We start from the raw sequence: 27,370 nt of genomic DNA, 5'->3' as shown, positions 1-27,370 counted from the left end.
TTCTACTGCTTTCCCAGGACATAGCAGAGAGCTGGGATCTCCTCCTGGGGCTCTCAGTTAGAAGGAAGAGCTAGGAGGAAGAAGAGACCTTCAAGGAAGTTGCTGTGTTGCTCTTATTTATTTGTTTATTTTTGAAAGGCAGAGAGAGCACGCAGAGAGAGCACGCGAGAGAGCAAGCTCTAAATGCCCTCAACATCGAAGACTAGCCTGGGGGCAGAAGCTGGGAGCCCAGAACTCAGTCCAAGGCTCCCCACCTGGGTAACAGGACCCCAACCACTTGAACCATCACGGCTGCCTCCCCAGTCTGTATTTGTAGGAAGCTGGCTTCAGGAGCCAGAGCTGTGTATCAAACCCAGGCACCTGATGTGGGCCAGGGACACCCGCAGGCCGAGCACCTGTCCCGCTGTGCTCTTTGTGAACCAGCCCTTCCCAGCGTGCTTTGTTCTTGAGCGCAGAGGCCTCCTGGCCTCGTGTCTCCTCTCTCCCTCTGGCCCGGCCTCCTCCCAGTCACACCCATCCCCTTCGTAGAGCAGGAGGCTGAGGGTGAGTCAGGGCCTTGGTTCTTATTTTCTTCATTCTTTCCCCACTGGTCAGGCCTCACCCCTTGGTCAGCCAGCCCCTCCTGTTCCTGGGCCAGCCCCTCCTCTGGGCAACCATGTGTAGCGTGGAGGATCCACCTGTTCCCACGGGGCCGGTTCAGAGGGTGCTATGTGTATGAGACAGAGGGGACAGAACTAGCCTCTCAGTTCCTGGGGCTCCTTGAGAGAGCAGGGGCCTCCAGGCCTGGGCCTCAGGAGCTAGGGTCTGTCCCAGCCCCTACAGCAGGATTTTTCCCTGGAGCCCTGTCTTCCTCCATGGGTGTCAAGTTCCTTTCTGAGCTGTCCCAAAGAAGAGGAATGGAAACTCCTTTAGAGAGTGCCTACCACGCCCCTTGCCCTGAACTTGGAGTTCTAACAGTCCTCAACAGGGTGAGCCTTAACCCGTAACCACACAGTGAGACTGCTATGGTGAGGTCCTGGGGCAGGTGCACTGTGCACCCCTATGGTGCCGGCGCCCCGCTGCTGCTGGCTCAGGCTCCTGCTCTGTTGCTGGCCAGGGGCTGGGGCTGTTCCATTGTCAGCCCCTGTCTTGCTGCCCTCACCCCCAGCAAGCTTTCTTCAGGCCCGAGGCCAGCAGGTCCCAAGCCCAGAGTCGATGCTTTCGCACTCTGGTCTAAATCAAGCCGCAGCAGGAGCAAACCCCAGTGGCCCTCCTGCCTTCTCTGGAGAAGAGTAGGAAGCCAGCAAGGGACCGTCACGTGCTGCCTTGCCTCTTGTGGGCCACACCACAGAGCCCAGCCTTCAGCAGGGGTCCAGAGCCTGCGTAGTAGGGACATCAGGCAAAGAACAAGGCAGGGTGTGTGTGTGGGGGGTGCTGCCTTGTGGGGCCCTGGAGGAGGGCGAAGATTTGCAGCTGGTGGCCATTTTCTCCTGTAATTAAAGGAACTATGTGTTTTTTTATTTTAAATTTATTTCCTATCATTATATTTGAAAGGCAAATGCCTACAATAGCCAGAGCTGGGCCAGATCAAAGCCAGGAGCCCAGAACTCCATCCGGGTCTCCCACTTGGGTAGCAGGGACCCAAGTATTTCAGCCGTCACCTGCTGCCTCTCAGAGTGCTTGTAATTGGGATGCTGGATTGGAAGCAGACATGGGATTTGAACCCAGGCACTCTGATATGAGATGTGTGTGTCCCAGTTGGCAGCTAAACCAGCTGTACCACAACGCCCACCTCAGGAACTCCACTGTGGTGTAGTGGGTAAAGCCGCCGCCTTCAGTATCTGCATCCTATGGGCACCAGTTCGAGTCCCGGCTGCTCCACTTCCGATGCAGCTCTCTGCTATGGCCTGCGAAAGCAGTAGAGGGTGGCTCACGTCCTTGGGCCCTTGTTCCCGCCCGAATGATAGATTCAGAAGAAGCTCTGGGTTCCTGACTTCAGATCAGCCCAGCTCTGGCCATAGCAGGCATCAAGGGAGTGAACCAGTGAAAGGAAGACCTTTCTCTCTCTCTCTCTCTCACTCTCTCTCTCTCTAACTCTGTCTTTCAAATAAAATTAGTAAATCTTAAAAAAAAAAAAAAGTCAAATAGAGGTTGAAAAACCATGGGGAGCCCCTGGGGAGGAGTTTGTGAGGAGGGGTCCATCCAGTTAGAGGCCAGTCTCTGAGCAAAGGGTCAACTCAGGCTTCGTCCTGGGCCTGCTGCCTCCGCCACGCCTCCACCCCCAGCATTGAATCATGCAAGGGGAGGCTTAATGAGTACCAGGTCACCCTAGGGTCTCCAAAAAGAAAAGCAGCCTGGGACTTTATAGAATCCTCTGGCGTCAGTTCCCAGGCCTGGCTGCATGTTAGAATCAGCCAAGGAGCCTCTCAAACGACTCACACTCAGGGCCAGCACTGTGGCTTGAGCTGCTGCTGGCGACTCTGACATCTCGTGTTGGAGTGTCCCTTTTCAGTCCTGAGTCCTGGCTGCCCCACTTCCCATCCGGTTTCCTGTTAATGCACCAGGGAGGCAGCAGGTGATGACTCAAGTACTTGAGTCCCTGCCACCCACACATGGAAGGCCCAGATAGAGGTCCTGGCTTGTGGCTTCAGCCTGGCCCAGCCCCAGCTCTTGTAGACATCTGGGGGGTGAACTAGCAGATGGGAGATTCCTTTCTCTCTCTCTCTCTCTCTCTCTCTCTCTCTTTCTTTCTTTCTCTCTCTCCTGCTTTCTTCTCTCACTGTCGCTATTACCCTGCCTTTCAAGTAGATATATACATCTTTTTAAAAAATGATAAGGTGATAGCCATGTAATTGCTGACGATTTGGTCACATCTCAGCTGAGTGCACCAGGTGGTTTTGGCCGAACTCACCTGAACACTTTTGGTGGGTCATCTGGGGCTGAAGGTTATGCATGCTCCAAGGCACCGGACTGCCTGTTGGCTGGGGCTGTGGGCCAGGAGGCCTCAGTTCTCCGTGGGCCTCTCTAGCAGGCTAGCTAAGGCTTCGTTAACTGGCAGCTGGGCTCCGAGAGAGAGAGACAGGGTAAGTCAAGTGCCACTTTTGCAACATTAGTCAAAGTCAGTTTCAAGGTCATCCCAGAGTCAAGGGATTGAGAAGCAGGGCCAGGTTTTGTTAAGGGGAGGTCAAAGACCTCCTGGGCATTTGTAATCCTCTATAGTTGCTATTCTCCTATGTCTAGCGTGGTTATGGGTTGCATGGGTGCCCGGCTCAGCATGTATTTAAAACATAATTCATTGGAGAAATAAATAACTGCATATACAGAGGAGAGACCAGAGAGGAGAATTGACTTGCTCAGGGTCACACAGCAAGTAAGCGGCAGAGCTGAGACCAGAAACTTGGTCCCCAAATGCCTGGTGCTGCCTCTTCCCATGATACCAATCTGCTCACACAGCTATCTAAGGTGGGGCTGAATTCTCCAAATAATTGCCTCACTCCTCAGCTTCCGTTGAGCCTCAGGGTGGTGTCTAGAAGGCCAAGACTGTGCCTGCTTCCTGAAGAACCTGGGGCGAAGAGGAGGGAGCATTTTTCATTTCCCAGGGCATAGAACCTGACAAAGAACGGTCAGAGCATCAGCAGCCTCCCTGGGTCCCATTGTATGTGGGTGGGGGCTGGGGTGAGAGGTCAGAGGCAAGGCAGAGTCCAGGATAGATGCCACGTGGACTCGTATCCTCCTACCACCTGCTCAGACATGCACCTGCTGGTGTGCACGCACTGACAACATGTAAACACATGCTGCCATGTGCTCTTGCCGCTCTCTTGTAGGCCTGGGAGAAAGCTGTCATACGTGTGTGTGTGTTAGCCATGGGGCTCCGATAGGAGCAGCAGCAATTGCATGGCCTTTGCACAATGACTTCTGGGGAGAGGGCCAGGGAGAAAGCCAGAGGCCCGGGGAGTGTTGGGAAGCGTGTCCTGCATTTCTTCTGTCAGCCCTTCCTGCTGCCCCGGCTCTTGGGGGAAACCAGGACCAGTGGGCACCAGGCTTCCCCGCCCAGAAGCTTCCTCTGTGCTTGCTGAGTCACCCACCTGCTGAGGGCAATGGGCCCTATTTTTAACTCAAGGTAAATGAGCTGGGCAATCACCCAGACCACATTCCCTTCTGTCTGTCACAGCTGGCGCGGCTGGGTGGGGGAGGGGTACCACATTGCAGGGACCGCCCCTCCCTCCCCTCAACAAGATACCCTCTATTTCCTTCCTCACCCTCTCATGGGAAACCTGCAAGGCAGTCATTCACACAACCCAGGAGAGAGTGCAGCCAAGGGGCAATAGAGGCCCACAGAGGTGGGGGGAGGCAGAAGGGGGCGCCTACCCTCAGGAAGGAAGAATCTATCACGTTGTTGATTGGAATTGTTGGTGCATCGCTTTTATAGATTTATTTTGTTTGAAAGCCATCGCTTTAGTGATACCTTCTTCGCCTGTGCTGGATCCACCCCCTCCCACCCCACCCCCCACCCCCCGCAGTACTGACTTGAAAGCACTTCCTATCGCAACACCAACTCCCCGCCACAGCTACACTGGTTCCCATCTTGGCCAAGACCAGAGTTCCAACTCTAGAGGACACAGCATTGCATGAAGGGAGGGTTAAGAGTGGACAGAAAATGGCCAGTGCCGTGGCTCACTAGGCTAATCTTCTGCCTGTGGCGCTAGTATTCCGGGTTCTAGTCCCGGTTGGGGCGCTGGATTCTGTCCCGGTTGCTCCTCTTCCAGTCCAGCTCTCTGCTATGGCCTGGGAGTGCAGTGGAGGATGGCCCAAGTGCTTGGGCCCTGCACCTGCAGGGGAGACCAGGAGGAAGCACCTAGCTCCTGGCTTCGGATCAGTGCAGCACGCCGGCCGCAATACACCGGCTGTAGCGGCCACTTAGGGAATGAACCAACGGAAAAGGAAGACCTTTTGCTCTCTCTCTCTCTCTCTCTCTCTCTCACTGTCTAACTCTGCCTGTCAAAAAAAAAAAAAAAAAAAAGAGTGGACAGAAAAGTGTGGTAATGACATTGACACGCCCTGGGGTTCATTTCTGGGTTTCTTCCCAGGTCAATTCCAAACCTCCAAAATAAGGGCAAGGAACCCACGAGGCTTGACCTGCATCACGAGCTGTTTAGAAAGTGTGCCTGGGTCGCTGACTCAGGCCGGGTGTCTTCCCAACCACGGCAAGGGCTGCTGGGGAGGGCTCTCCAACAGTAACTATCCCTGCAGTACGAGCAGTGCGAAGGCCGGCGTGAACCTCCCACTGCTACCGCTGTGGGGCCAGACCCGCCTCGTAGCGCTCTGTCTTCATGTCAGTGAGCCTTAGCTCCTCGTTCTGGGCAAAGGTGAGCTTGTAACACCCCACCTTCATCTCAGGATCATCTTCAGGTGCCCACACGTTCTGCAAGTAACTGTTTCCTGCCGGGTCATTCATAACGCAGTGCGCCTTCATGTGACACGATCTGGTCCACCTTCCGGCTAAACACCTGCAGTTTCTCCACCTGGCCTGGCCTGGGACTGTCACCCTGGGTAAAGGGGTTCTTGGTTACCAGTTCCCGCACCTCCAGTGTGGTGAACTTGCCCCCAGGACAGCCATTCCCAGCTCAAACTCTAGCTCCGAGATTTCCACACTGCATGACTCAGACTCCAGGAGGTCTCTGGTCCTGTCTGAGGGACCTGTGAGTTGCAAGGTGATGTTGGAGCCCGACGGCTCTACTGCTCCTCCTGATTTCACCTCATTGATCCGACGCCCACAGTTCTCGCAGTTGGTGGCCATGATGGTAACCTCCTGCAAGTGGGGGATTTGTGTAGCTTCCTGTTGGTCTGAGCTGGCGCGTTGCATTCTGGGCAGGATGTGTAGAATCCAGCAGTGTGTTTCTGAGATCTTTCTCTTCTGACTTCTCCTCTGGTGCCTCTGCTTGGAGCTGCAGCATCTGCTCCTACTTAGGGTATGGCTATCGCACGTGATCACCAGGGCATCGTCTTTCTGGGGAGCTCGTGGGTTTTCCACGAGGGATCATCGATGATCAGAGAGAATGGGGAGGCCACTTGCTCTAGTTCCTTCAGTTTGACAATGAACTCATCCATTCTTTCAGCTATGGCATCTTCATTCGCCCCTCGTATGGGTTGGTCCTGCTCGAGGCCAGAGATAGCACGGTTGATCATCCTTCAGTGGTGGTCAGAGCTCCCTCCGGCTGAAGGCAGGAATTCCAAAATCCAGCTCAGGCATCCTTGTGATGGCAGAGTCCGCCTTCACTTTTCTGTTCACGTCCTCCAGAGGTCTGACGGTCAGATCTTGGATCCTGGATCTTGCCTGCTGACTGTATCTCCGTGTTGCCCCCAGCCACAGTGCTCGCAGGAAAAGGAGCTCACGATGATTTCTCTGAAGGTGGGGATCTTGGTGAGCAGCAGGCGCGTCGTGCTGTTGCCCTAACAGTTCATGCACAGCCACTCGAGCTCAGCAGGCCGCTGTTCCTGGTCCTTGGTGCTGGGAGGCTGGAACAGGTGTCCTGCAGTGGGCGAGGGGGTGGCTGCGGCCCCCAGGGGCCAGGGCTCCACCACCCCACCAGCCGACATCATGGCATGCAGCTCCACATCATTTTTAGTCGGCTTGTTTGTTTGTTTGTTTGTTTAATTTTTTTTTTTTTTTTTGACAGGCAGAGTGGATAGTGAGAGAGAGAGACAGAGAGAAAGGTCTTCCTTTGCCGTTGGTTCACCCTCCAATGGCCGCTGCGGCCAGCGCATCTTGCTGATCCAAAGCCAGGAGCCAGGTGCTTCCCCTGGTCTCCCATGCGGGTGCAGGGCCCAAGCACTTGGGCATCCTCCACTGCTTTCCCGGGTCATAGCAGAGAGCTGGCCTGGAAGAGGGGCAACCGAGATAGAATCCGGCGCCCCAACCGGGACTAGAACCCGGTGTGCCGGCGCCGCAAGGCGGAGGATTAGCCTGTTAAGCCACGGCGCCGGCCTTGGCTTGTTTTTAATACGTAATTTTTCTACTGCTGAGGCTTGCTGTTACTGGGAAGGCCATTCCCATGGCCACACCCTTGTGGACACCACTGTTTAGAAGTTGAGGCTTTAAGTGAGGGGTCCTGGAGCTTTGCCATCTACTAACTGATTCCAGCAAGACCCTAAACCGCTCTGAGAGCTGACCTCTCAGCCATAGGCTGGGCCCAGTTCTTGGAGGCTGGGGGGCTGAGTCCCAGGATGTCAGATCCAATTCCTCACTTACTAACAGTGAAATAGACGTGAAGGAGGGGCAGGGGCTTGCTTGTGTCAGATGCCCAGAGATCCCTCCAAGTCACTGTTCAGCCAGAGACACCTCGTAGGTAAAAGCCAGAAAACAGCAGGTGCTGGTGAGAAGGCCTCTGCTGGCCAGAACTGTTTGCACCTTAATGTGAGTACCTGGAACCCAATGAGGATTTCTTGGAGGGGGTGAGGGGGCCTGGGGACCACCTGTATCCCAGTGGCCTCAGTCAGAACTTAACTAAAGTACAGACTTCTAGGCTGTATCGCAGGCTGAGATTCGGCCCCCAGCAGTGTCCCTCACTAGCGGTGGGACTTGAGGAACGTCAGAGGGTGTGTGTCACTGTCTGCTCACTTGTCAGATGAGGTTCAACCTCTGCCATGGTTTCTTTCTCTTTCTTTGGTAAAAATTTTATTTATTTTTTTGAGAGATACAGTTACATACATACATAGAGAGAGAGAGAGAGAGAGAGAGAAAGGTCTTCCATCCACTGGGTCATTCCCTATATGGCCGCAGCAGCTGGAGCTGGGCTGATTGGAAACCAGGAGCCAGGAGCTTCTTCTGGGTCTTCCAACATGACTGCAGGGGCCCAAGCTCTTAGGCCATCTTCTACTGTTTTCCCAGGCCATAGCAGAGAGCTGGATAGGAAGTAGAACAATTAGGACACGAACTGGAGCTCATATGGGATGCCGGTGCTGCTGGCAGAGGCTTAGCCTACTGTGCCACATGCCAGCCCCACTATGGTTTCAATAGGACAGTTAAATCCTAGCCAGAAGGTGATGGTACTAAGAGGGTAGGAACTTAATCCATTGATAGAGTCTAAGAGGTGGGCCTGGTTGGAAGCCCTCAGCCCTTGAGGGCATGCCCTTGGAGGGTGGTTTTCACTAGAGGGTGGGTTAAGAAGGCTGCATTGGGTGGAGCTGCTTCATTTCCTGGCTCACCATGGCTTCCTTCCTGTCCATATGGTCCCCCTTCCATGTGATGTCCTGCACGGCCTCAGGACCCTGAGAGCAAGAACAGTATCACCAGGGTGCAGGCATTCGGCAGTAGTTAAGACTGCACTTGGGATTCCCACACCCACATCAACGTGCCTGGCTTCAATTCCTGGCTTTGCTCCCAATTCCAGCTGCCTGCTAACAGAGGTCTAACCCTAACCCTGAGAAGGCAGCGGATAATGGCTTAAGTATTTGGGTCCCTGCCACCCATATGGGAGACCCAGATTGAGTTCCTGGCTCCTGGCTTTTCCTGGCCCAGCCCAGCTGTTGCTGGCATTTGAGGAGTAAACCAATGGATGCAAACTCATCTATCCTTCTGTTTGCCTTTCAAATAAATTTTTAAAAATTCTTTTTTTTTAAGAAAAGAATACCATCACCAGATGTTGAATCCATGTGGTATGCCAAGTCTTCAACTGTGAACCTCCAAAACCATGACTCAGAATAAACTTCCTTCCTTCAGAAGTAGCCTGTGTCAGGTATTTTGTTGTAGTGATGAGCAGCTGACTAATACATCCTTGTGTGGGCATGAGGGAAAAATGTACTCACGTTGTATACAGCATGGCGCCTGGTATGCTATAACTGGGCCACATGTGGTTTGAGTAATTAGCACAGGCTCTTCATCCATGGATTCAGCCATTCTTGGATGGAAAATATTAGGAGGAAAATTACATCTGAATATGTCCACACATTATTTTTTCTTGATATTAATTCCTAAATAATACATATGACAATTATTTGCATATTTACATTGTGTTAAGTATTATAAGAAATCTAGGAGCCGGCACTGTAGCTTAGCAGGTAAAGCTGATGCCTGCGGTGTCAGCATCCCATATGGGTACAGGTTTGAGTCCTGGCTATTCCACTTCTGATCCAACTCTCTGCTATGGCCTGGGAAAGCAGTAGAAGAGGCCCAAGTCCTTGGGCCCCTGCACCCACGTTGGAAGACCCAGAAGAAGCTCCTGGCTTCAGATAAGCAAAGCTCTGGTCATTGTAGCCATTTGAGGAGTGAACTAGTGGATGGAAGACCTCTCTCTCCTTTCCTCTCTCTCTCTCTCTCTCTCTCTCTCTGCCTCTGCCTTTCAAATAAATAATCTTTTAAAAATAGAGATGATTTAAATGTGCTTAGATTATATGAAAATACTATGGAAGTAAAAATGTATTTTTTAAATTATTTGAGAGGCATGGACTTCCAGGTTTCGGCCAGGCCACAGCCAGGAGCTAAGAACTCAGCCCAGGTCCCCCACATGGGTAATAGAGACCCAAATATTTGAGCCATGAACTGCTGTCTCCCAGGGTCTGCACTGGCAGGAAGCTGAAGTCGGCAGCAGAGCCACATATGGAACCCGGGTACTCTGACGTGGGACCCAGGCATATTAACTGGCATCTTAACTGGTCCACTGCCCTCTACGCCATTTTTCTTTCTTTCTTTTTTTTTTTTTTTTTTTAAGATTTATTTGTTTACTTGAAAGTCAGAGTTATACAGAGAGAGAAGGTGAGGCAAAGAGAGAGAGAGGTCTTCCATCGCTGTTCACTCCCCATATGGCCACAATGACTGGAGCTGCTCTTATCCAAAGCCAAGAACCAGGAGCCCTCTCTGGGTCTTCCAACGTGGGTGCAGGGGCCCAAGGATTTGGGCCATCTTCTACCTCTTTCCCAGGCCATAGCAGAGAGCTGGATCAGAAGTGGAATAGCCGGGCCTCGAACCGGCACCCATATGGGATGCTAGCACTGCAGGCGGTGGCTTTACCTGCTTCGCCACAGTGCCAGCCCCATCTACGCCATTTTTCATAAGGGACTTGAGCATGCAAGATTTTGGTATTCACAGGAGTCCTGGACCCAGCCTCCTGTAGCTATGTAGGAATGGCTGTATTTGTGGTTTTATCCACAGGGTTTGGTGCCTGGGCTGTGGCTGCAGGCAGCTCCTGAAAGGTTTGGCCCCCTCACTCTGTGGAGCTCCGGTTTGGTCTGTGGCTCCCACCTGCCAGGGACTTACAAAATTGATTCTGCAAATCTCTGCCAATCAGAGGCACTGCTTGGGCCTGGACTCATATCTCAAGATATCCCACAGTCTGGGGAAGACTTTTGGAGCCATAGATAAGAGGTAGCTTGGGCCACCCACACCCTGTATCAGAACACCTGGGTTCAAGTCCCATTTCTACTTCTGTTTCCAGCTTCCTATTAATGCACACCCTGGGAGGCAGCAGGTGATGGCTCAAGCATCTGGATCCCTGCCACCTGCCTCAGAGACCCAGACTGAGTTCCTGGCTGCTGGCTGTGGCCTAGCCCAGCCCTGGCTGTTGTAGGCATTTGGGGGGGTGAACCAACAGGTGGAAGGTACCTCTCCCACTCTCCTCTCGCTTGCTCATTCGCTGACTCTGCCTGTTAAATACATGTTATAAAGAAACAAAAATTAAAAAAAAAAAAAAGTCCTACAATCTGCTGAGAAAATTCCCCGAGTGCAGCAGTGGAACAGAGAAGTCACTCAGCCACACCAGTTGTGCCCTTCTCCCTGTCTCTGCCTCTGCTGACCGGAGCCCAATGCCTTCTCCCTGTCTCCGCCTCTGCTGACCGGAGCCCCGTGCCTGTCAGACCTTTTTAGAAACAGAATCCTTTTTGCAAACAAGATTTGACGGGGCACAGGGCCCTGATGTCTACAACTAATGTGAACTGGACTCTATGCAGTGAAATTAACATTCCAAGTTCAAGTTCTTATGGAACCCATGCAAACACCAGTGGGCTGCAGTGTGAAAACCATGGGTCATTTCTAATTGTGTGTGTTGCTGCTTATCATAAATATTCAACTCATTTAAAACTGCATTTGGGACATTGTATTTGGGTCAAATGTGAGCAGTAGCCAGGAAGCTCCCTAGAGAAAGGCCTGGAGTTTGCTTAGCACTGTTTGCTGCCCCTGTGGACTTCCAGGTACCTTTATTAGAGGAGGCTGAGACCCAAGTGGGAGAAGGTCCCCACAAGCCCCAATTGTCGCCACATCACTGAGAGCCCAGGCTCACCCAGTCCCAAGCCTGCTGGATCACTCAAAGGTCGGGGAGCCAGCTCAGGTGGCTCTGGCCATTGGCTGAAATGGTCTTGAGTGACAGTCTATGACTCTTAGTGTATGTGGCTGAGAAGGGGGTAGCCTTGAGGCCTGGGGTGTGGACCCCACTGGGGAAGAGAAAGTGATGATGCCGGAAGGATTTGGCTCACTTCAACCTTGGCCACTGAGCTCCTGATCCAGGTAAATTCTCACTCTGCAAACATCTAAGTTTTCCAGAGTGTTGAGCTGAAAAGAAATGTAAACTGTTATTGTCCCAACTGTCAAGATCTGCCCCGGCTGACCTGATCTCCCACTGGGCTGGAACCAGTCCACTCCCCGCCTCCCCTGCGAGGACCCACAGGCAGCAGCTGAATGATGCCTGGAGCACCAGGGCCAAGCCAGTGCATCCTACTCAGCGGAGGAGCCAGGCCACCCCTGCCTTTCCCACCACGCCCCGCCCGCCCCGCCCGGCACGCTCCAGCTGGGCTTCTTCCCCAGGAGGAGTAGCTGCCAAGGTACTGAATCACCCTGTGGTGCTGGCTGGCACTCCTCACCCTGAGAAAGGTGCCTGGAGAGGGTGTGGCAAGGCACCTGGTGCCAACAGGCCTGCGGTGACCAGCCTGCTCCAGTCCCCCCACCCCCCAACCAACTGCTTCCCCAGACCAAGTGCCCTCAGGAGTTTGGGGGTAGATGTCCACAGTTATTCTGTGTGCTATAAATACGTGTGTGAGTATGAGAGAGAACACTTTTATTTTTAGATAAATGGGAACATACTATATGCATTTTTCTGGGACTTTTATTTTTCATTTAATGCCGTATTTTGGAGATTGGTTCACCCTGGCAGCTGGGATGTATCTTTCCTTCTGGTAGCCATCACATGCCCCAAGCCCTATCATGCACTATTTAACCAGCCCCTGTTGATGGACATTTAGTGGGTCCTAGTCACGTGTTCCTTTGATGACTACGCCTGTGAATATACCAGTTGCAGCTGTGTTCCCATCTGGGCTTGTGGGGAGGCCTGGTAGACCAAGGGCACTGGCAAAGAGGGCGATCACAGTGCACGAGCGAATGCCTGGCTCTCAAGTGGTACTGGCAGCTGCACCAGGACCCTGAAGCTGGCTTCACGTGCGCAATGCTACAGAAGAGGTCTAATGAGGGAGCAGGCAAGGTGGGTGCGTAAGATTCGTTTTGGAAATTATTTTAATGAGTTCTCTTCTGGTTATAAAGTAAAATATATGCACTGTAAGAAACACAGAAAACACGGAACAGATGTGAAAATAAAAATCACCCAGAACTTCCTCATCTGGAGTAACCACTGTTGGTGTTTAAAATAGTTCCTGTCAGTGGTGGCCAAATACTTGCATCCCTGCCACCTGTGTAGGAGACCGGGCTAGAGTTCCCGGCTGCTGGCTCCAGCCTGGTCCAGCTCTGGCTGTTGTGAGCATTTGGGAAGTGAATTGGTGGATGGAAGATCTCTCTCTCTCTCTCTCTCCATCTCCCTCTCTTACTCAATACTTCAAATAAATAGTTTTTATTTTTTTCCTTTTTTTTGACAGGCAGAGTGGATAGTGAGAGAGACAGAGAGAAAGGTCTTCCTTTGCCGTTGGTTCACCCTCCAATGGCCGCTGCGGCCGGCGCATCTCGCTGATCCAAAGCCAGGAGCCAGGTGCTTCTCCTGGTCTCCCATGGGGTGCAGGGCCCAAGCACTTGGGCCATCCTCCACTGCCTTCCTGGGCCATAGCAGAGAGCTGGCCTGGAAGAGGGGCAACCGGGACAGAATCCGGCACCCCGACCGGGACTAGAACTCGGTGTGCTGGCGCCACAAGGCGGAGGATTAGCCTGTTAAGCCACGGCGCCGGCCCAAATAACTAGTTTTTAATAAACAAATACATAGAGCATTTCCTGCCTATTTTCCGACACAAAGGACTTCCGGCAGTCCAGGAGGACACGGAGGAAGGGCGTCCAGGACCTCTGAGCAGAGCTGGAACTGCAGGAAACACTGGGCTCTTTGGGAACGGAGCACCAGACTCACGGGCGGGAGGAGACACGAGGAACTCATGGGAAGTGACGTTGCAGGTGAGCCCGAGGGTGGCAGGGGAGAGTTTGTCCCTAGATCCCTGGGCCCCGGGGGAGCCACTGCATGCTCTGGAGCACAGGACTGGCAGCGGACCTGAGAAGTCTAGCTTTGAGATTATACAGGGACAGCTAACAAATGATTCTTTTTAAAAAGATTCATTTATTTATTTATTTGAAAGGGATAGAGAGAGAGATGTTCCATCCACTGGTTCACTCCCCAGAGGGCCACAATGGCCCAGACTGGGCCAGGCCAAAGCAAGGAGCCAAAAGCTTCATCTGGGTCTCCCACATGGGTTCAAGAGCCCAAGCCCTTGGGTCATCTTTTCCTGCTTCCCCAGGTGCATTAGCAGGGAGTTCTGTTGGAGCCATCGCCCATAGGGATGCTGGCACTGCAGATGGTGGCTTTACCGGCTACACCACAGCTCCGGCTCCCTGAGAAAACATTTCATTAAGACTTTGGTAGAGCAAGTCTAGAGTTGTAGAGGAAGGCCACCTCTGAAAACATTAACTTGAGAGAATCACATTGGGAGAAGAGATGTGAGACCTCAATGGGAATGGGACAGCTCAGTGGCTAAGATCATAGACTTGGGGATAACAAGATTTGGGTTGAGTCCCAGACACTGTTCACCGACTGTGTGGCACTGGGCGATTTACTTACGCTCCCTGGCTCTTGGCTTCTCCATTTATAAAGTACAGGTGATACTGATACACCTGCGTCAGAGGGTCAGCATGCAGATTACATAAAGTGACACAGCCGGGAGCCTAGCGTGGTGCCTAGCACGTGGCAGGTGTTCAGGAATGTTGAGAGCATACAGATCAAGAGCAGAGACAGGCCGGAGAACAGAACTATGAGGGAGGGCACTGGAAGACATGCACGACAGATTCCAGAAAGAGCAGTTTCCTGGACAGGAAGAGAGGGGCCCCTGTACAGAGATGTGCCTCCGGGTTTCAGGAAGGAAGACTTAGCCACTGTGCCGAACACTGGAGGCCCAGGGCCCAGAGGTCCTGGTGAGTGGTGGTCCAGCTTCAGAGCTGTTGCCATGGTTATATGGACAGAAGCCAGCAACTAGGAGGTCAAGGGGTAGTGGAAATGAAGAAGTCCAGTAGGTACTTTACAAGTCTTTCAAGAAGTTTGGTAATGAGAGGAAAAAGGGAAGTTCTGGTTCAGGGGAAATGTTTCTGGGAAGAAGGAAAGAGGTGCTGTGTTTTGTTTGGGTGGGAAGGGATTTCAACACATTTATAAACTAAGGAAAAAGAACCAACAGATAATCTCAAATGGAGGAAGTGATTAAAGGTTGCCTTAAGTATCCTTACCTTAAAAATCAAGAGTGTGGATAAGGGATCTTTGAGTCCTTGCCAGCTTTTTCAGACTGCGTAACCATCCGTCTATCCATCTGTATAACCATCCATCCCTCCATCATCCATATAACCATCTATCCATTCATCCTTCCACTCATCTATATTAGTCACCTTTTATCACTTTAACCAAAACACCTGTGATGAGGCACTTGTGAGGAAGAAAATTTATTTTGGCTTACAGTTTTTGAAGTTCATGGTCCAAGATTAGGTGGTCCCATTCGTTGGTCCCACATGATGAAAATGGTGGAATATGTATGGAGGGTTGCAGAGAGATATAGAGAACACGCTCATCCATCCTCTGTGTGGTCTTTCTTATAGAACTGTCATGATTCAGTCATGGGCTCCATCCTAATTCAATCCAAAAACTTTCTAAGGGCCCACTTTATTCATTTATTTATTTATTTGAGACAGAGATTGATTGATTCCAATTGCTGGTCCATTCTCCAAGTGCCTACAATGGCTGAGGAGGTGGGAGGTAGGGGAGCCGAGACCTCAACCCAAGTCACCCCGTGGGTGGAAGGAACCCAACTACTTGAGTACTACTGCTGCCTCCTGGGGTTCTGGGGTCTGCCTTCGCAGGCAGCTGCAGTTAGGAAGCAGTGGAGAGCTGAACTCAGCTACTCCAATGTGGGATGTGGGTATCTTAGCTGACATCTTAGCTGCTCGGTCAATGCCTGCCTAAGGCTCCACTTTTAATCACTGTGATTGAATGAAGTTTCATACTTAAGGGGTCAGCATTGTGGCATAGCAGGTTATGCCCCTGTCTATGACACTGGCATCCTATATGGGTATTGGTTTAAGACCTGGCTGCTCCTATTCCAAGCCAGTTCCATGCTAACATGCTTGGGAAAGCAGTGGAAGACAGCCAAAGTGTTTGGATCCCTGTACCCACATGGGAGACCTGGAAGAAGTTCTAGGCTCCTGGCTTCAGCCTGGCCCAGCCCTGCCTGGCCGTTGCAGCCATTTAGGAAGGGAACCAGCAGATGGAAGATCTGTCTCTCCTACTCTCTCTCTAACTCTGCCTGTCAGATAAATAAAAAATAAACCTTAAAAAAAGTTTCATACTTAATCCATCAACCATTAATCCATTAACCATTAACAAAAGACTTTGAGGTTTAAATGGATGCATGCATTTGGGGAGCCAGGTGCTCTTCAAACTGTGACAGCATCCACACATCCTTTTAACACACACTCTCATTTCTAACCTGTTCCGTGTGGGGGCACGGAGATGAAGGCATAAAGAGAAGTAGAAGCAAAGTTCTCTTTGTCTCGGGGCTTGTGTCGAATGGAAAGAGTAGAGAAGATAGTCAGATGACTCAACAGTATCACCGAGTAACCTCAAAACCTATTCCCCCGCAGGCCTTTGACAGAACATTCTAGCACTTACCTGAAACCTGCCTGCCTCCTTGCTGGTCTGCAACCTCCCAGCCTTCGAGAACCTGCCCTTGTTTGGTTACTCCCCAGAGACCCCCACCCCACCCCCCATACCTAGCAGTGTGCTGGCCCATGTAAGCACTCAGAGGATTTGTACTAATTATGTCCAATCATCCAACAAGTACTGAGTATCTACCCTGTACCAGGCACTGGGAGAGAAGAGTGAGCAAAGCGGGTCTCTGCCCTCCTTGAATTGGATGGCTTGGAATTGAGTGGCCTGGAAGCAAGGCCATCGAAGAATTAGACACAAATTTAAGATTGTGATAGGAGTGGGCAGGAGGTTTCCCAAGGGCAGCAGAAGTAACTTGGATCTGAAAGAGAAGTTAAACAGCATTCGCGCGGGGACTGGGAGGCAGCTCGGACAGAGGCCGAGGAAAGAAGGTAGGGGGAGAACAGGGGCCAGAAAGAAAGGCAGTGTGGCTGGGAGCAGGTGGCTCTGGACCAGAGTAGAGGCAGGCAGCACTGTGGGTCAAGGTAAGGCTAAGGCTCTTGATGTGAGAGCAGTGCAAAGCTGGAGTCATTTAAACATGGTGGTGACATGACTGGTTTGGGTTTCACAGAAATGGTGGAAGAAGCCAGCCGTGACGAGTTTGTGTGGGAACTGTCACACTGAGCTGTACGTCTGAGCCTATGAAGGGCCTGGCTTTCATCCTCCACTTCAGACATTTCTATGAGTTTTTTAAAGATTTTATGTATTTATTTATTTATTTGAAAGTCAGAGTTACAGAGAGAGAGAAAGAGAGAGAGAGCGAGCGAGCTTCCACCTGCTGATTCACTCCTCAATTGGCCACAGTGGCCAGAGCTGGGCTGATCCAAAGCCAGGACCAGGAGCTTCTTTGGGATCTCCCATGTGATGCAGGGGCCCAGGGACTTGGGCCATCTTCTACTGCTTTCCCAGGCCATAGAAGAGAACTGGATCGGAAGTGGAGCAGCTGGGACTTGAGCTGGTGCCCATACGGGATGCTGGCACTGCAGGTGGCGGCTTTACCCACTATGCCACAGTGCTGGACCCTTGATTTTTTTTTTAAATAATGAGCCTCTTCTGCTTTTGTTATCAGCCAAAGAAAGAGAGAGAAAGAAGAAGGAAGGAAGGGGGGGAGGTGGGAAGGGGGGAAGGGGAAAGGGAGGGAGGGAGGGAGGAAGGCAGGAAGGCAGGAAGGCAGGAAGGCAGGAAGGCAGGAAGGCAGGAAGGAAGGAAGGAAGGAAGGAAGGAAGGAAAAGAAACAGAAAACCACTGGCGATGATCAAACTACAGACCAGCTTGGGGAAGGGCTGTAGAGGGGCTCCCGCCAGCCCAGAAGGGTGTGAACTATGCCCCAAACAGACAGGTGCATGGGGTGGACTGGGCTTTGCAGCTGGAGTGAGCTGGGTCCCCACTCTTTAAAGGGCTCCTCCAGGGATGCTCTTCGTGCTGGGGAGCCCGCCCTCCTGAAAGGCGCAAGGGCAGGGAGGTGGCTGGCGGCCCAGGGCAGAGAGGTTTCCTGACAATCATTCCAAATACAAAGTCAGCAGGCACCATGGCAGTGTGAGCCCTACGTGTCCCTCTGAGCCAGCCATGTACCAGCTTATCCTCTGGGGATCCATGTTTTCAGTCCCTGGCAGGGGCTGGGCCTGTAGGGAGTGTGTTGTTGACAGCGCCCAGCAACCAGGGCTGGGCCTGGGCAGGAGGATGGAGTCCCTGGGAGGAAGGCCCTGCCCAAGAAGTCCCCAGCTCTGTGGCTCAGAGGCTAAGCTGAGGGGAGCCCAGCCTTAGGCACCTTGGCCCAGAGCACAGGGGAGCTGCTGGATGAGGGAGAGGAAGGGCGAAATGGGCTTCCTCCCACCACAGGGGTCCCAGGCTGCTCCCTGATCTATGAGAAGTCCCCAGGGTTGCCCACAAAGGGAGGTGGGGAGAGGCGAGGGTCTACAAGTGTAACCGGTGTACAGGAGTGGGGAGGGGGAGGCAACCCTCAGCAGCCTTCCTGGGCACTTGAGCGTTGGGCCCTCCTAGGAGAGTCCATCTCCACTAGAACCTCTGGGGCATCGAGAGACTGGCACACCTGGAAGGGCTGTGTGTCATCTTGGGTCCCCAGCCCTGAGAGCTACAGCCCGGATCTCAGACTTTGGCGGTCAAGAGAAGAATGACAGGGAGGTTAGGAGTCTAACAGATGCAGCTGCACACCCAGATCTACCTCAGTGTCTTTACCTGCGCCTGGGAACACTGCTGCCTGGCTTGGTTATTGGGATTGAATGGAACAACCTGGCAAAGCTCCCTCCCCCGCCTCTGTGACCTATTTTCACCTCCTCAAGCCCGCCCCCAGATCGCCTGTATCTGGAGACCCAGATTCTCAGCCAGCGGTCAGGGGTGGGCCCCGGGGAGACCACTTCCCTCTCTGGGTTTCAGGTTCCCCGTGTTATGAAACTGGGAGCTCTGTGCAAAGGCCGAAAGCAGGAAAAGCAGTCATTTCTGATTCACAAGTAGTCTGGGCCTCCTACAGAGCAGAGGCATGACATAGTGCAGGCCTGGGCTGACCTGAGGATCCATACCCTACAATCCCAACTGGCTCCATCTGTATTGCGGTCCCTGAGAATCGACAGCAAAGGAAAGTTCCATGATTTCAGCCTGGGCAGATGTTCCTGCTGCCATGGGCCAGCTCCATCTGACAACCCCGGGAGGGAGGCAGGGTGCGCTGGTGGAGGAGGAAGTATGGGGAGTTGGGGTCATCCTGGGGGCTAAGGGCCCAGAGAGACTGCCGGGTAGAAAATCCTGAGCTGTTTTCCCCAGTCTGCACTCTGTAGAAACCTACTTTGTCAGACTCTGTTTTTTTAATATGTCAGCACAGGTATGAAATGATTTACCTAGGGGCATGTTCACTCCATGGCTGCCCAGCTTGGTAAAAATGAGAAGCAACCCACAGAAAGTACTCAGGTGCTGCCAGCTGTATCCACCTCCAACTGGAACGTGGTCCAAGACGCATTCGTGTGTGAACGCGCAAATCACAGAAAAGACAAGGTGATCCCATCCTATTACTAAGCATGCCTGTATTCATCTGCTGTAACTGATATAGGATATGAACTCATCCTACATGCACACATTCTGAAGCCTAGAAAAGAACATTCTGGAAGGGTGCACAGCAAACTTAACAGCAGTTACCTCTGGGGGAAAAAAAAAAAGACAGTTTTTTAAAAAGATTTATTCATTTATTTGAAAGCCAGAGGAGAGGAGAGGCAGAGAGAGAGAGGTCTTCCATGTGCTGATTCACTCCCCAGTTGCCTGCAATGGCCAGAGCTGCACTAGTCTGAAGCCAGGAGCCAGAAGCTTCTTCCAAGTCTCCCACATGGGTACAGGGACCCAAGGACTTGGGCCATCTTCTACTGCTTTCCCAGGCCATAGCAGAGACTTGGATCTGAAGTGGAGCAGAAGGGTCTTGAACTGGCGCCCATATGGGATGCTGGCACTACAAGTGATGGCTTTACTGCTAAGCCACAGCGCTGGCCCCTTTTAAGATTTTATTTATTTATTTGAGAGGTAGAGTTACAGACAGTAAGAGGGAGAGGAGACAGAAAAGTCTTCCTTCTTCTGGTTCACTCCCTAAATGACCATAATGGCTGGAGCTATGCCCATCCAAAGCCAGGAGCTTCTTCCAGGTGAGCTTCTTCCAGGTCTCCCACACGCATGCAGGGGCCCAAGCACTTGGGCCATCCTCTACTGCTTTCCCAGGCCACAGCAGTGAGCTGAACTGGAAGAGGAGCAGCCGGGACTCGAACTGGTACCCATATGGGATGCCAGTGCCACAGGCAAAAGATTAACCTACTATGCCACAGCACCAGCCACAAGACTTAATTTTTTAAATACAATTTTGCACTGTTGAAATTTTTTAAAATGATGTGCATTATTTAGAGTGGCTGTAGACTGTTATATCCAGGTTAACCACCTTCTCCCCAGATATACAAGAAAGGAACTGGATAAGGCCAGATGGTCATGCTTCTCCCAGGAGCGCCCAGAGGAAGCTGTGCCCAAGACAACAAAGCTTACGTTGTAGGTCCATGCCCCAAACACAATCAGAATGAACTGAGTGACTGTGAAAACGGGGGTTGGGTAGAGAAGAGTAGCCTCTTTCCCCTGATGTCCAAGGTGCTACAGCCCACACCCCGCCCCAGTGCGGGGCTCAGCACCAACTGTGCTCCTCATAGAAGATGGCCCAGGTGTGGAGGCCCTGGGAGAGAAGGGGCATGTGACTATTAACCACCTTAAGACTCAAATACCTTTTTAAAAAATGTAGAGAGAGAGCGTGCATGTGCATGCTCCCATCCACTGGTTCACTCCTTAAATACCTGCAATGGTCAGGCCTGGAACCAGGCTGCAGCTGGAAACAGGAACTCAATCCTGGGCTCCCATGTGGGTGGGAGGGACCCAGTTATTTGGGTCTGCACTGGCAGGAAGCTGGAGTCAGGAACCAGAGCCGGAACTGGGCATCCAACCCAAGCACTTGGATATGGGACGCAGCTGTGTTAACCACTAAACTATATGCCCACCCCACCTGAATGCTTTGCAAGATGGCTGTTTCTTCATGCTGTGCTACTCCCCAAAGGAGCCCTAGTAACAGTTAACCCACAGGGTAACAATGCCCACCATTGGCGGTGTACGAAGTGGGCTGCAGGTGCCATCTCATTTTATTCCAACCGTGCTGTGAAGTAGGTGGCTCCATCATTTCATTCATTTTACAAATGAGGAAACTGAAACCCTGAGGGGATATGCAACTAGCTGAAGGTCACTGGGCCGGAGGGCAAAGGCTGACTTCCACCCTGCACACGCTGGCTCCGGAATCCACCCCACAGCCGCCGCTCAGGGCCTCGGGGTGACACATAAGGCAAGAAGACACCAGTGCTTTTTCAGGCCATGTTTCTTGGTAAAGTCACCACTAGCCTGACCACAGATGTTTCTGAACAAGCAGCTGAGAGCTGGGCTTGGTGATGTCAGTGGCTGGGGCCAGCTGAGCCTAGTTATTAGCAGGCTGTGATGCCCGATACTACCCATGAGCTGTTTACCACCCGAATTTAAAGGAAAAGTGGGAAAAATAACCCTAGTCTGCCACGTGTCTTGGCTGGCCGTTGTGTTCACATGGTTAGAAAATGTCAACAGTGAATAATGATATAACCCAAATAACCATGTATTACTGTATTGGGAAGACAGAGGTGGGTGTGATGCAGTACAGGCTGCAAGAACTCATCTCTAGGGACAGGAAGTCAAGAAAAAATTCCTCAAACTGCAAAGGTCAAGAAGAAACCTTATGAGATGTTATTTGGAGTTATGAAAGTGAGGTTTCCAAGGAATCGTTACTAAGATTTGAAAGTAGCTACCCCATGGTGAGGGCTTGGGGCTGCGGTCATTCATGATGAACGTTGTAGAAATGTTTGGGAAACTGATGCTCCTATGGAACTTTGAAACAAGTAAAAAAAAAAATTAAATCCAAAGCTAAGCACCAAAAGGATAATTCTGGCCCCAGCATGGGAGGGAGGTGGATGGGCTGTGGTCACAGGACGGGGACCTGGGAGATGCTGACTCCTTGGTCGGGTGTGCAAATCAGCACTTAGTTGGCGAGATTGTCAGGTGGCTGCTTTACTTGGTACTGCGAAGGTGGGAGGAGGTAGGAGGGTTTTTAAAAAGAAGAGCCACTGGAAACAAAAAGAAAGTTGGTCATTTCACAACCAAAGCTTTGCTCCTCAGAGACCCACAGCCTGCGACCCAGCGGGCCCTCAGGTTACACAAATGTCAGATAAGGTGTGGTCCGAGGTAGCTCTGGCAAATGGAGCAGTGTCCTCTGTGTGTCGCTGAGCCTAGGGACAAAGGGATGTGGAGGTGGCCTTAGCCCTTTCAGGGAACAAGCGACCTGTGGAGACATGAACGGTTCAAGACCAGATGTGCTCTTCCAGGTGTGCGAGGACCAAACACCCTCACCCCAAGAAGGAGCCTGGGGTCTCCACCCTTCCCCAGTCCTCTGACCCACACTCGGGCACTGTCCCCTCTTTCCAGCAGCTCCCAGCTGTAAAAATCGGGACATCCTGAAGGAATCCTCATAGGTGGAAGACAGTGACCCAGTCCCTCTGACTCAAGCCTGGGTCAGAAATGTGTGTCCCTGGAAAGGCCAGAGTGGCCCAGGCCTCCAGACTGGCCAACCTCCTCCCTCCTCCAGAATCGCGCTGCCTCCTCTAGGAAGCATTTCCTGATGAGCTCAACAACCCACACCTTGCCCTTACGTAACCAGCTTCTTAGAGTTCTGGGCCTCCAGATCCGTGGTCTGAGCGATGCATGAGGCAGTGGGGCCAGGCCTGGGTTTGAACCCCCAACGCTAGTGTCAAAGGGTCAGGTGACAACAGACTCAGCCGGAGTAGTTGGCGATGTGAAACTTTAGCATGGGTGCCTCCATTTTGATTTTTAGTCTGTTCTTTTGGGGCCCGGCACAGGACCCTAGTCTAAAACAATGGCTTCTGTCATTTTAATTTAATCCCAGTCCTCACCTAGGAAAATTAGGATTGGAAAAAACTCTTGCCCTCGCATTCCTGAGGCTTAAAAGCACTCACCTTGGTTAAGCAGTGCCCTGAAACGGAGCTGGGTGGAAAGAACAAGCCTCAGGTTAAGGCTGGGGCTGGGGCTGGGGCTGGGGGAGGTGGGCAGCTGGCAGCTCCCTGGGTTTGGACTAGACACCCTCTGGGCCAGGACGTGCCCATGTCCCTGAGGCCCTGAGCCTTTGAGACTAATTTCTCCTACCGTCAGGAGAGGCTGGTACTGGCAAAACGTCCACGAGTCGCCGACTCAGGGCAGGTGCCTCTGTAGCTCTTCAGGAAGCAGAATTCAGTCCTCTGGGCCCATCCAGAAGAGAATGGGAGGCTTGCAGTGCCGCTTCAGAGAGGCCTAAAAGGGTCTCCCTCTCTCCCTCTCCCTCTCTCCCTCTCTCCCTCTCAATTCGGATTCACATGCAGATGCCTCCTGGAAGTGGGGTCTCCAGCCAGGGTGCATTGCTATCACTTGGCCCTAAGCCCCTCGATTCTGTTCTCATCCTGGGGCTCACTTTCCCAACCCCCCTACTTTTTTCATTTACACAACAGCCTGAGACAGATCAGGGAGGGACAGGGTCTCCATCTTAGAGAAGAACAAAGCGGCACGGAGAAGTAGCGTTGACTCGCCGTCCTTGCCTGCGTCCGGTTATCGCCTAACCCAGCCACGGCCTCTCTGATCCACTGAGCCTTGCATCTCCACAGCTGCCCCCTTACAGCCGGATGGGCCTTGCTCTGTCCCCACTCCGACTTCCCTGGGTATTTCCCAGCACCTGAAAGCGAGCTGCTCTCACCTCCCCAGGACCCTCCCCGCCTCCCCTCCTGCCCAGGGGGCATGCATTGCTTCTTGATTTGCACCTGCTGGGCACTGGGCTTTGACCTCCCTGGTGCACTGAGTTCATTGTGCCTGAAGCTAGCAGGTTTTGCACAAGTTAGTCACCCCCAGGGTCTGTGAACAACTTCCACCCAGAACCCCAACTTAGTCACTTTTGTTCCACTACCTTGGGAAGTAACTTGACCTCTCCTGGGCTGTAGAACGGGAAGGGCAGCAGCTGCACCGGGGCTGAAGGGAAGATTAAGGAAACACTCAGCGCAGGGCTTCCAGTCCCTACTTAGAGAACGTGAAGCGAGTCCATGAGGGCCAGGTGGGGCTGGGTCTCCGGAGCCCAGGAAGCAGCTTGCTGTCCACGAACCTCCTTCCCCCAAATCCACGAAACCCACTTGGGGAAATGAGATGGCCGTGGTCTCTAAAGGCAGACACACTTGGAATCGTGAGCCACGCATTGCCTCACAAGCTGAAAATACAGATGACTGGGCCTCCCTCTAGACCTTCTCAGTCGCATTCCCAGGGGTGAGGCCCCGGAAGCTGAGTCTTTAACCATCTTCCTGGGGATTCTGATGCAACAGCTCTGGCCACACCAGACCATAGAAAACATGGAGAGCAATTGGGCTGGAGACAGGGCAACTACACCTCCCCTTTGCTTAGGTGATGGTAGAGGTGGGCTTGCGGGTAGCAGTGCCAACACCAGGGCCCCTTCTGCCCACCCAGCTTCTCTGTCAGCCCCACCCAGGGCCAGGGACAGAGTGATCAGGTTTCTGGATCCTACTCGGCTCTCTAGCCAGTGCCAAAGCACCAGGCCCAGCCTTGATACTCAGCAAATATTTGTTGGGCCAACTGAACTCCCTGGGGCTGGCTCTGGCAGGAGACCCAGGACCCAGCATGCTGGGCCTGCCTGTTGCCCCACAGAGCGAACAGGGGCTGCCTTCTCAGCTCCATGGGGAGGGTGAGTTTGGAGGAGAGTGGGGGGGGCACAGAACCACTGGTCCTCAGAGATCAATATCTGGGGACTCCTCCTTCCACCAGCACCAGAGGGGATGCCAGCCTGCTCTGCCTCTGCACTCGCCCAGGGCTGCCAGCCCTGGCTACACAGAGAGCTCCTGAAAAAGGTTTGAAAAGGACCTGTGGTTAGGCCCTCTTATGACCCACAGAGTTGGAGTCTCCAGGGCAGTCCTGAGCCTGGGTAGCTTCGTAGCACAACACGGGTGACTGTCGTGTGGTTAGAATCACAAAACTGCCTGGCAGGCCCTTCTCTTGCCTCCCAATACTTGTAGTCTGCCACTGTCCAGTGGATTGAATACAAACCACAACTCACAACTGGCCAACCCTTCTGTGTGCTGGTCATCACAAAGGTCATGGTAGAGGTGGCAGTAAGTACGTCCCTGGCTTCCCCAAGGCCACTGGCTAGGGGTACCCAGGAGAGCCTCACCCTGGACCCTAGGGTTGGCAGGAAGGAGGGGAGCCCAAGTAGGGGTCTGCTGGGCAGGCAGGACAGGGAGGGCTTAGACCGAGGAAGGGAGGGTGGGGGGACTGAGGCCAGCAGATGGAACAGCATGACAAGCCCTGAGCAAGAAAGTGCTGCGTTCACGGGGAGAGGGAGGCAAGCAGGGTCAGGTCCATCACAGGATGGGTGGAGGGGTCCCTGTGGGGGAGATGGGCAGGGCCAGATGGCATAGACATCTGAAAGGCATGCTAAGGAGGCCAGTTCAGATCCCAAGCAGCAGCCAGAGATGGGTTTATGTGATGGGTGAGTAGAGATGGACATGAGTAGGTTCATGTTTTGTCTGCTTCTGGGCACAGAAAGGATTCGAGAGGAGGAAAGTGAAGGGAGCAAAGAAGCCCAGTGTTAGAGGCTGAACTGGGACCCTGTCTCTCTCAAATTCACACTCAAAGTCCTAAGATCTAGCACCTCAAAATGCGGCTGCATTCGGAGATGGGGTCTTTGTTTAAGTGGTAGGTTAAAACGAGGATGTTAGGGTGGGCTCTACTGCCTGACGTGCTTGTAAGCAGAGGAAATTTAGATGCACAGGAAGGCCCCAGGCACGCACATGCGCAGAGAAAAGACCATGTGAAGGGCCAGTGCTGTCCCATATGGGCACTGGTTTGAGTCCCGGCTGCTTCACATCCGATCCAGCTCCCTGCTAATGGCCTGGGAAAACAGCACACTTCCAGCCTCAAGGACAGTGAGAAAAAGGAGTCTTGTTTCCTTCACCATCTACACCGTTTATCAGGACAGCCCAAGCACATGGCTACACCCAGGCTGAGGCTTGGGTTTGTGGTCCACACAGCCAGGTGCATGGGGGCTGTGCATTGAGCTGCAGAACAGGGCTGGAGGGAGGAGGGGATAAGTCGAATCTAAAACCTGCTAAGGTGGGAGGGGCTGGTTCACTGGCCTGAGCTGTCTGCCTCCTGGCAGCTGCATAGGCAGGGGAGAATGGCAATGAGATGTCTGGAGGCTGTGTTCTAGCTTTGTCGTCTGCACCCCGTGGCCCTGGACAAGTCCACCCCTTCTCGGGACTCTAGAAGGGGGGACTGGCCCCGTTTGCCTATTGTTGGTGGCAGTGCTTCCGGGACTGTGCTTTGGCATCTCTGGGGAAGGCGCTGTTGTTCTTGGGCCTCTCATCCAGGATGTTAACCAGGAAGGGGGCTGGTGCCCCAGGGAGCCTGTGAAGTGCAAACAACTTGGCACTGGCAGCAGAGCCTCCCTCTGGGAGGCAGAGTCTCCAAGAGGCCCCCGGGCAACCTCAGGCCCAGGAGGCCCAGAGCAGATCTCCCCGTGCCAGGGCACAGAGAGCTCGGGGCCCCAGCAAGACCTGCTGCTGCTCCTGCTTCTGCTCCTGCAGCACCGGGGCTTCCCCTCCTACTCACCTCCTCTCCTACGTGACCCAGAGACACACTTGTCCAATGTAGGGGCAAACCAGCCAACCAATAGGATGCCCCGTGGCATTCGGATGTCAGATAAACATTGACTACTTTTTTAACAATAGTGTGTTCCATGGAATATCTGGAATACTCTTATACCACCAACATGCACAGTGTTTATCTGACATTTAGTTTTAATGGGGGCAGCCTGTATTTTATCCAACAACCCTCCCAAGAGAAGACCCCAGGAGCCGGCCATCGAGCCCAAGAGAGGAAAGGGATGGTTTCTGCAGGCCCCCGCCCCCGCCCCTCGGTGTCCCACTTGCTCCAGCTGGAGGCCAGTGAGAACGCGTCATTCCCCAGATCCTTGGCAGGCTGCAGCCCTCAGCAGATGTGAGGGCTGGCTTTGGAGCCAGGGTATCTTTGGAAAGATGTCGCGTCTAATTAACCTAATAAGTAGGTTGTAGGCTCTGACCGGAAGCGGCGGCGGATTCACCCTGACAGATGGGGAGGAGTGGGTCACACCTGCTGCACACACCTGCCAACAAGAGCTAATAGGAGGCTTCAGCTTTACATCAGATACAGGGCAAACAGAAGTTACAACAACATCCTATTAACAGTGACAATAGCTGCCATTTATGGAGCCCTTGTATTGTGCCAAGCACTGAGCAAGCATTATCTCATTTAATCCTGACAACAATTCTACCAGACAGAAGCTGTTATTATTCCCCATTTAACAGATGACAAAACTGAGGCCAAGAAGTTGAGTAACTTTCCCAAGGTCACCCAGGTAAAAAGGAGCAGAGATGCAGATCCACGCAGTCACATAGACTCAGGAGTCTGGGCTTTCAGCCGCTGATGCCCTGGCTCCTCTCCCACCCCAAGTAGTTTCCCCGTCATTCTACAGAGACTCAAGGGTATTTTAGACTGATGGGAAAGTCCGCTATGAGTGAACTATTGTGGGCTGGCATTGTAGGGCTGTGGATTAAGCTGCC

The 27,370-nt window shown here is 52.7% G+C and overlaps 1 long non-coding RNA gene and 1 pseudogene across 2 annotated transcripts in view; one reads left to right on the top strand and one right to left on the bottom strand.

The window, feature by feature from the left end:
• The window catches only part of LOC133775756 (uncharacterized), a 149,794-nt gene that overhangs the window by 92,153 nt on the left and 30,271 nt on the right, over positions 1 to 27,370 (top strand). The window lies entirely within an intron of this gene.
• LOC133776221 (zinc finger protein ZPR1-like) lies at positions 5,267 to 6,576 on the bottom strand (annotated as a pseudogene).

The sequence above is a fragment of the Lepus europaeus genome, chromosome 17 (assembly GCF_033115175.1).
Source record: "Lepus europaeus isolate LE1 chromosome 17, mLepTim1.pri, whole genome shotgun sequence".
Lineage (NCBI taxonomy): Eukaryota > Metazoa > Chordata > Mammalia > Lagomorpha > Leporidae > Lepus > Lepus europaeus.
The sequence above is the reverse complement of the archived record's forward strand: the minus strand, read 5'-3'. Positions and strand labels throughout refer to the sequence as shown.